Source organism: Monodelphis domestica, chromosome 1, assembly GCF_027887165.1.
Source record: "Monodelphis domestica isolate mMonDom1 chromosome 1, mMonDom1.pri, whole genome shotgun sequence".
Taxonomy (NCBI): domain Eukaryota; kingdom Metazoa; phylum Chordata; class Mammalia; order Didelphimorphia; family Didelphidae; genus Monodelphis; species Monodelphis domestica.
This window is the reverse complement of record NC_077227.1, coordinates 418,216,504-418,225,822: the sequence shown is the minus strand read 5'-3', so window position 1 is coordinate 418,225,822 and position 9,319 is coordinate 418,216,504. Positions and strand designations below refer to the sequence as shown.

Below are 9,319 nucleotides of genomic sequence, written 5' to 3'. Positions count from 1 at the left end.
TTTTGGAGAATTTTCTTGTATATCTTCTTCTATCTGCTCTGTATTTTGTATTTTGGCTCCATAGAATGTGTCCAGAGTCGCCCCTTTCTTCTTATTTTTCTTGGTATTTTGGGGCTTCTGTGCTTCTGTGGAGTTTGTCATCTCTGAACGTGGAGGATTGGCTTTTCTTGTCTTTGTCTGGTGATCAGAGGCTTTAGTCCTGGGCAGATGTTGGTTCTATGAGCGTTCCCTGGGTTAAACTGAATATGCCTCACTGGAACTGGAATGGAAGGGTCGGACCACGAGGCCACACTCTCCCCCTGGCTCGATTTCCGGAAGTTGCCTTCAGAATCCCTGGCCATGAGGCTGTTTCGTCGGCCTGCGGGGGGATGGGCTGCCGCTTCCCCAAGCTCCAAGAGCACAGACTTTCACTGAGACTTGGATAGCAGGATCCAGCCCGTGAGGCTGTCTTGCCCGCCCTGAGGGTTGCTGTTGTTTTGACCAGCTCTCTGCAGCGGAGGCCCCAGGCAGTAACTTTCACCGGGACCCAGCGGCTCTTTGCAGCGGAGGCCCCAGGCAGTAACTTTCACCCGGACTGGGACTTGGGTAGAAGACCCTGAGGGTTGTTGTTCCTCAGACCCTGCTCTCTGAGCCCGGCGCGGCTGCCGCTTCCGGGAGCCTTGGACTCTGCGCTCCTACCCCTGAGGTCCGAGGGATCTCGGGTTCTGGCTTTTAAGGGGAGCCGTACCTTTTGAACCGGGTCCAGGTCCAGGAGGAGGGTTCCCAGGGTCTGTGCTGTTGATCGTTTTGAATTTCGGCGCCTTAGGAGCTTCTAGTTTGAGATCGGTCGGGAAGGGTTTTCCGGAGATCTGAACTTCAGCTTTCTCTAAGCCGCCATCTTAACCGGAAGTCCCTCTGCAGGTCTTTAATAGTCTTCTCAAGTCACTCCTGCCAAGATGGTTGGACAATTTTCCTTAAGGGAAAGCCTGTGAAGCTCCATTTTCTTCCTATTGTCCTCACCATATAATACCTTTTAGGACCCAAATACTTATGCTTTCTGTATAATATTTTAGAGGAATGTATGAATTCCTGATAATTATAACAGATGACATTTTAAAAAGTCAGTATTTTAATTATTTGGTCTATTATAAGTGTTAGAATATTTTTTGCATCATAAATCCCTTTGGCAATTTTGGGAATATTATCAACCTTTTCTCAGAATAAGGCACTAACATGAATTAAACAAGATGCATCAGATTAAATTAAAAAAAACAAATTAAACTGAAACAGTTATTGAAAAATATTTTTAGGTCCATGTGGTTTTGGCTTCATGGTTTCATGGGAGTTTGGTTTGTGCTCTTCAACTCAAAAAGGAGTTTTCAAAGTTTCACTTTACAAATGTCCATCTTTCATTTCAAAATCAGTTGAGACATCAACTTTATTTTGTATAAACATTTCACTGTTAGGTAGATACTGAATTTTTGTTCACTATAAATTTTTAATGCCTCTGGGTTCTTCAGCTTTTTCTTCAAGTTTAAGTAACTCATCAATTTCTACTCTTACTTCATCTAATCTCTGCTTAGGAATGAAGTTATTTCCTAGGATTGCCCTACATTGATCTATAATATGCTGTTATGTAGCTTGAAGCTGAGAATATTGTTGTAGAAAAGCTGGAGAAAGTCTTTGCTCATAATTGTGAGATCTGCTTTCAATTTTGTTATGAAGCAGCTTTGGTACATAATAAAAACATCCATATCCTCCATTTCATGTGCAGTGGTAGTTTGCTTACTTTAATGGTCTGCACCATCTGCATTGAAGCATTTCCATCAGTTGGAGTATTGGCAATTCTGATTTCTTCCTATGTATCCCGTCTTCTTAAAGCACTCGAAGATAAAGGAGTTCTGTGCTCCATGTCACGATGATGATCACAATGATTCTGAGTCTGGCCAGCCAGGATACCTGATGTCACCTTGTCTATTTCTTAGATTCATAAGAACAGTTATATCACAACAGACAGAATGCTGCCTGCCCCAATTGATCAGCCTTTCAGAGCTCCTTGCAAATCTTCATTAGTCTCGGGGCACATAGAATCCCCATTGTTTATCACCCTGGCTGATACTCCCTTACTTTGGTATTTTCTGCCTCTTCACCCTTGCCTCCCTATATGGTTTTGTGGAGGTTGTTTTTCCTTGTAGATAATGCTGTCCCTGTCTTAAGCTTTTTGAAATAACATATTTCTTAGAGCAATTCTTTACATGAAGTCAGATCAGAACTCAATAACATCTGATTAACTGGCCCAAGACCCAAAGAAGTAATGGGTCAGAGATTAAACTACATTTCCAGAGATGAGGTGTTAAAGACACACCTCTCTTCCAACCTGCCTCCTCTGTATGGGGCTTTCATTGCTATCATTAGTCACTGGCTTTCTTGAGTCTGAACTTCATTCAGGCCTTTGGGGGAAGGGGAAGTGGGATGGGTGTTTTCCCCTTTTAGTTCAGTTTTAATTAGGGCTGTAGATAGCATTGGAATCCACAGACAGTAGAACAGGGTTGAGTGCAGGCAGGTGGCAAAACAATTTATGCAAGGCTTTTCGATCTGAGGTGTTAAAGTTGTTTTGTTTCTGCTTTTGGGTATCCAAGTTAGGCCCAAGAATAGAAATGCCTGTGCCAAAAATAATGAAGCTGCTTCCACAAATCTTCATCATTGTCACTGAATATGACCCTACAAAGAGGTACAGAGATCTCCAACCCAACACACTCACTTCTCCATCCTCTTCTAATCTTAGAACATTAGAATATAGAATATTAGAGCTGGAGTAGTCCTTAGAATATAGACTGTTAAAACACAAAATACAGACTAATAGATCAGAAGAGACCCTAGAAAGTGAAATGTAGAATACTTGAGCTGAAAGTTACCTTAGAACAGAGAATGTTTGATCCGAAATGGTCCTCCCAAGACTCCAGTTTTACAGATGACAACACTGAACCTCCCCTTCAGATGTGACCAACAAGTGTCCTTATCCCTGCCTCATCTGTAATCACTACAGCCCTGTGCCCACACATACACCTTTACGAATTGGCCCTCCAAAGCCAGCACCGCCAGAGTGAAACATAACATATCGCACAGCTGATTTAATGGCCTTTAAAAGTCCCATCCGGAGCGGCTCAGAAGCCTGGTCTCATCATCCTGGTGCTTGGCGCTGCTCATAAAGCTGTCACTATTCATCTCCACCCACCATCCTGATGGTGTCAGGGTCGGCCATCAGGGAAGAAAGATGTATATTTCTCTGGGGGGGATCTGGTCCATTGCTGCAGTATCCTTAACCCTGATTCATCAACGCTCCCTTACCCCTCGCAAATGATGCTATCTAAAACTCCAAAGCTGTGGTTTCATGGCTTCAATTATATGCCATTTGTTGGCAATATTGACTTTCTTTGCCCCAATTTGGAATATTCATTCCTGAATCTGTTTTGAGTCAATGCCTGAATTCCAAACCAAATGCTACCTGTCTCTCTGTTTAGTCTTTGTTAATCCACGTGCATCAGCGTCTTTGGAAGTATTCCTTTTCATCAGTGAGCAGATTTTCTCTCTCTGCATTGGAGTTGTGGGCCTGAGGAAAGAGCATAGGGTACTCATCATAGGATCTTGGAACTAGAAGGAACTTTCTAGTTCAAGTCTGTCATTTTCTAGATGAAGAAACTGAGAACCAAGAATGGCAATAATGATGATAGCCTTGCACTTAGATAGCATATAGGAATCATAAACATTTGGGCTATAAGAATCTTTGGAAATTATTTAATTCAACAGGACTTTAAAAATGAAGAAATTAAGTCCCAGGGGAGGGTGAAAGACTTCTAGTATCACTGATCACACTGCCTCTCTTCTTTCCAAAATGTTTTACTTCCACAATTTTATTTGATCCCCATGAATCTGGTTGGTATAAATATATCTCCCATTTTTTCAGATAAAGTTTTGACTGGTCCATGTTACTTAGCTATTAAGTGACTGAACTAAGACAAGAACTCACATCTCCTGATTCCAAATTCACTATTCATCCTACTATCCCGCATTGTCTCTCTTTTGAAAAGATTAACCAAGGTCTGTAAAAACTCCCTCTATACATGAAACATCACATTTTTGCCTATCAAAGCCACCTCCAAATTTGTTTCAGTGGCCCAGTGAGAGATATGTGCTCATCGATCTCTTCTACATATGTTCTGGAGATACTGCTCTCTTATCAATAAATTCCCTACTGTTTTTCTGAGTTTATCAAAGGATAGGATATCAATGTGAAGACATTAATGAAGGAAAAATCAACAAGACATGTTGACTGACTGGATGGAAGGCTGGGGATGGGAGATCCAAAGATGACTCATTGTCAGTCTGATTGATTGGAAGAATAATTCCATTCAATTCAGTACACTCTTATTAAGTAATTTTATTGTAGAAAGAGCACTGAACTAAACACTAGAGGTGATATAAAGATGACTATGTCAAAATATCTATCTTGATAGAACTTTTGGCCTTATAGATTAATGCTAGCTGGGGAGGCAACAGGATAAAACCTATAGAAAAGTGGCCTCAGGGCCAAGACCTGGGTTCAGAAGCTGCCTCTGACATACATATTGTCCATGTGACTAAGCAAGTCATTTAACTTCCTAGTGCTTAAGGTAACTCTTTCAGTGTTGAGTTGCAAAGAAGGTGCCACCTATATTAATAGGGGGAGTTTCCTTTTTCAGGAATTTCTTGCACCAATGAAATCACAGTTTCAGGCCCTATTATTATAGATTGCACACTAGGGTAAGATATATAAAGGTATGATTAAAGAAACAAAATTTAGAATTTGGATATAGACATTCTTAACTTGAGATATCAGCAGGCTAGCACAGAATTATAGATTTAGAGATGAAAGGAATCTTGTAAAGATCCAGAGTGATCCTTTTATAAAGATTTTCATCTAGACAGTGTTTTCTAGGAGTTCATGTATGTATATTCTATCTCTTCAAGTAGACTACAGGTTCAGAATAGAAAGTTTCATATATTTCCTTTGTACCATCTCCTTACCTCTTTCCTACACACTTTCTTTTCCTCATAGCCCCCATACACCAACTTCAACATGTACCCAAGCACAAGGCTTGAGAGCTTGGTATATTTTGGTCAAATGATGGTGATTCATTCAATGAATGAATGAATGATTAAGTAGGTGTTAGACACAGTAGGAAAAAAATGCTTGGATTTTTCATGCTGAAGAAAAAAGTGTGAAAGGGAATTTAATAATAATCTCCAAGTCCTTTAAAGATTCTTATGCAGAAAGCATCTCAAACTTCATAATCAATAGATCTGGAAGGGAATTTAAAACACAGACCTTTAGAACTGGAAGTGACATTAGAACACAGAATGTTCAAGCAGAAAGGGACTTTAGAATATTAATGCACATTTCTATAGTATGGTTTTAAGATGTATAAAGTATCCGATAAGTCTTGGGGCAGTTTTAATCTTTAGTAGTTTAACTATTAATAATAACTAATGTTAATATTAAAAGTAAGAGCTAATGGAGTATTAAATAATTTAAACACTTAGTTATCAAAGCTTAAAACTGCACTAAAATTTGAGACATCTTGTACTTTCTTCACAACAGTTCTGTATAATAAGTAGAAGAAGTATTGTCATTCCCATTTTATAGATGAGAAAACATAAGAAAGAGATAAAACATAAGAGATAAAGTAAATTACCCACTCTTAGGATTTATTGGAGCTGGAACTTTAAGTTCTCCTGACTTCTAGTGCAATAACCTTTCCATCATGCAATACAACCAGCAATAACATATTCTAGAACATATATGTGGGAGAATTTTTCAAGCTGGAGGATCAGAGGTGAATAGGACCTTAAGGATCATCTAAGCCATCACCCTCCTCATAGTAACCAATAAGGAAATTGTGGCTTAGAAAGGAAGGTTGACTTGCCCAAACTTACAAACCTAACTAGTATTTGAACTGGGACTATACACAAGACCTTGTACCCCTAAGACCAATGGAAGACTATTTGACAAATAAGAAAAGAGAAATAATCTAAATCATTAAAAATTAAAGTTAGTTGTAGAAGACTTTTTTGATTATAAAACCATTACACATAGGTTACCAAGGTCTATGAGAAATCACCCATGGTTTGACTTTAGGAGAAAAAAAATTATCACTTCTTATGTGTCTGGGATGTTGTATATAGGGCCTTGTGAGAAGGCATGGAGAAATAGGCAGGATGACCTCTCAAGGTCTCTTCTGGCTGTGGAGTGTTATTATCGCCTGGATCCCTGCAGTGCCCAGTAAGAAGGCTGCTTATCTTGAATTTTTTCTTATACTAGATGGTTCTGCTCCTAACCCCACCCCTTTCAACTTCCTCCCAGCAACCCAACAGGCAGGTAGGTATTTTTAAACTTCCTATAGTAGCTGTGTTCTTGCTACTGTTCCCTTCTCTATAGCAAAGAGGGCATTATACTCCCCTAACCCTTTGGGGATTGAAACTGAAGGGGAAGAGAGGCAGGAAGATCACTAGTGCTAAAAGATTTTATTTTCCTTGGCATAAAGAAAAATTCTTAAATAGTTTCCCCTGGGTAGGAATGGGGGTGTAAAAAGTGGGAAGTGGGAATGGTGTTGGAAGGAATCAGAGTACCTTAGTGGGATAAGAGATGACAGAGAAAAGAGGCAAAAAAGACAGAGATATATGGAGAGGTGAAGAGAGAGCAGGCAGAGCAAGACAGCAAGAGAGTAGTAGAAAGAAAAGTGGAGGAGGGAACAAGCATTTAATTAAGCACTTACTAGATGTCAAGCACTTTATAAATATTACCTCGTTTGATCCCCGTCACAGCCCTGAGAACCAGGTGCTATTATAATTTTAATTTTACAGTTGAGGAAACCGAGGCAAACAAAAGTGGTGTGTGTGTATGTGTGTGTGTGATTTGCCTAGGGTTACACAGCTAGTAATTATCTGAAGTTCAATTTGAACTCTGGTCTTTCTGACTCCAGGCCTGGCCTTCTATCTACTGTACTCTCTAGAAGCAGGGGGGAAAGAGACAAAGGATCCAGAGACACAAAGCCAATAGATGGAGAAGCAGAAACCGAAAGAGATTGAGACAGATACAGTAAAATAAAATAGAGTCAGAAAGAAGAGCAGGAAATGTCAGATTCTTCTGGTATTGAGAGCATCAAAACTGTCCTAAGAAACTGGTAGAAGATGCAAATTAAGAGAAGTTATGGTATTATTTTACTTATTTATTTATTTTTTACCAGCTGCTCTACTGTCTTTAGCTAACGTTGCTGTTGTAGCTCACTCCAAGCAGGAGAAGCATTAGCTGGCTTTGTGACTGCTCTACTTCAATCTAAAGTCCTTGGGGAATTATTCTAAACATGCCATACAGACAGCATAATAACACCTCTGCAGTATTACGACTGCTTTCCTGATGGTACAGAACACAGGGGAAGAAGCCATCACTGCTCATCTATAATCCTTTGTTAGTTTACTTTTTAAATGGCTGTGGGCATTTGGAAGCTTAGGAAAGTTTGGGTTGGTATTTCTTTTCCCTTTTTTTTCCTTTCCTCTCTTTTTCTTTTTAAAGCTTTAGCAAAAGTCTGCACTTGGCAAGAGAAGGAAACCCAAGAAGAGCACTATGCCCAGGGTGCCTCAGGGTTTCTATGTATTGCCTTCTAGGTCCTGAGGCAAGTCTCCTTCAAGTCAGGGAATATTCAAGGTGCTCACTCCTTAATATCTCCTTCCTCTTTTGCCCCAATCCAAGCTAACACCAGTGATAATAATAGCTCACATTTATATAAAACTTTATAGTGCACCCATCACAATAATTCAGTAAAAATAAATTAGGTTGGTATTCCCATTTTACATATAGGGAAGCTGAACCTTAGGGGAGTGAAAGGGTTTGATCAATCAAGGACATTTAGCAAATCAGTGATGGAACTAGGTCTCTGTCCAAGGTCCCTTTATTCCAAAGTCAAGGATATTTTCATTTCCCTTGCTAAAGAGCCCCTAGACTTTATGCTCTTTGTTGTTCCATCATGAATCTCTAGATATTTCTCTCTTCTGTTGTCATCTTTGCATTCTTTCACCCCTGGGCATCCTGAGTAAGATATATTATCAGAAAATCAGTAATTTGATGGTACAGAGCCCACTTTGATGAACAAAATACAAAATTTAATATGGCCCCTGACTTGGAAGGAAAGTTTATTATTGGTTCTACCTAAAAAGGAGATGGAAAGAAGGAAATACTATAAAGTACTAGACTTTGGTAAACCAATACCTTAGGATGATTCTCATGATGTCAGGGAATTAGACGAGATTTCTGAAGTTGGGGTTTTGGGACACTGGTGTTCAAATACCTTAGAAAAGTCACTTAACCTCTCTATACCTTAAATTTATCTTCTGAAAAGTTAAGGAATTAGACTAAATGAAATTTAAGCTCCTTCTATCTCTAAATACAATTATACATATATTTACTGGGACTAGGAAAGAAAATGAGCACCTCCTATACAAAGACTGCTCTCATTAACCCCTAATTAGGGGTTAATCAATGATATTTCCGTAGAAGGGTAAGAGATTTACTCCAGATATTGGTCATCTATATAGAGAAGTGAGAAGCAGTCATCTGTAAGGGACAGAGGAAGATGTTAGTCAAGATTATCTAAGTATCAAAAACTCTGACTTACCTACTTGTCTAGAATTGTCTACCACTCTATTATAGGAATTCCAAATTTATCTGCAACACTGATATTCTGTACTAATTTGTTCCTTCTTTATATTTCCCCCATTTCTTTTAATGGCACCACTATCTTCTCAATCACTCAAGGTCAAAGACCCAGTGATCTCTGACTCTTCCCTTGTCCTTCACATCCATGAGGGACATGACTAGCTCTGTTACTTCTCTAGCGTCCCTTCCTCTTCCTCTGCACTACTGTTGCCCTAGCTGAAATACCTATAAACCCTTCTGTGTATGCAGTCTTCAAACTGTCCCCTCTGCTTTCACTCTCATCAAGCTCTAGTTCAGCTTTCATCCAGAAGTCCTAAATACTATTCCTCTACTGCTCAAAATTCTTCATGGCCCTGATTACTTAGAGGATAAAATATAAACTCAGTGTAGCATTTAATGTTCTCCACAATCTGGCTCCAGCCTACTTACTTTCCAGCTTTATTTCACATGCCTCTCTTTTACACATTCTATATTCCAGCCAAATTAGACTAGTTGCTGTTCCCCAAACTAATCCTTCTATATCCTACTTCTTTCTTTAATGCAGGAGGTTTCTATGCTTATGATGGATTCCTCTAGGCTGCTGGATAGTGC

At 39.5% G+C, this 9,319-nt stretch overlaps 1 long non-coding RNA gene across 1 annotated transcript in view; it reads right to left on the bottom strand.

Annotated features, from left to right (window-relative positions):
• Positions 1-561: 561 nt before the first annotated feature.
• LOC130456426 (uncharacterized) overlaps positions 562-9,319 on the bottom strand; it is a 46,481-nt gene continuing 37,723 nt past the window's right edge. The window contains exon 4 of the long non-coding RNA XR_008915260.1: positions 562-3,589. This is a non-coding gene — a long non-coding RNA (uncharacterized LOC130456426). The remainder of the gene's footprint in view (positions 3,590-9,319) is intronic.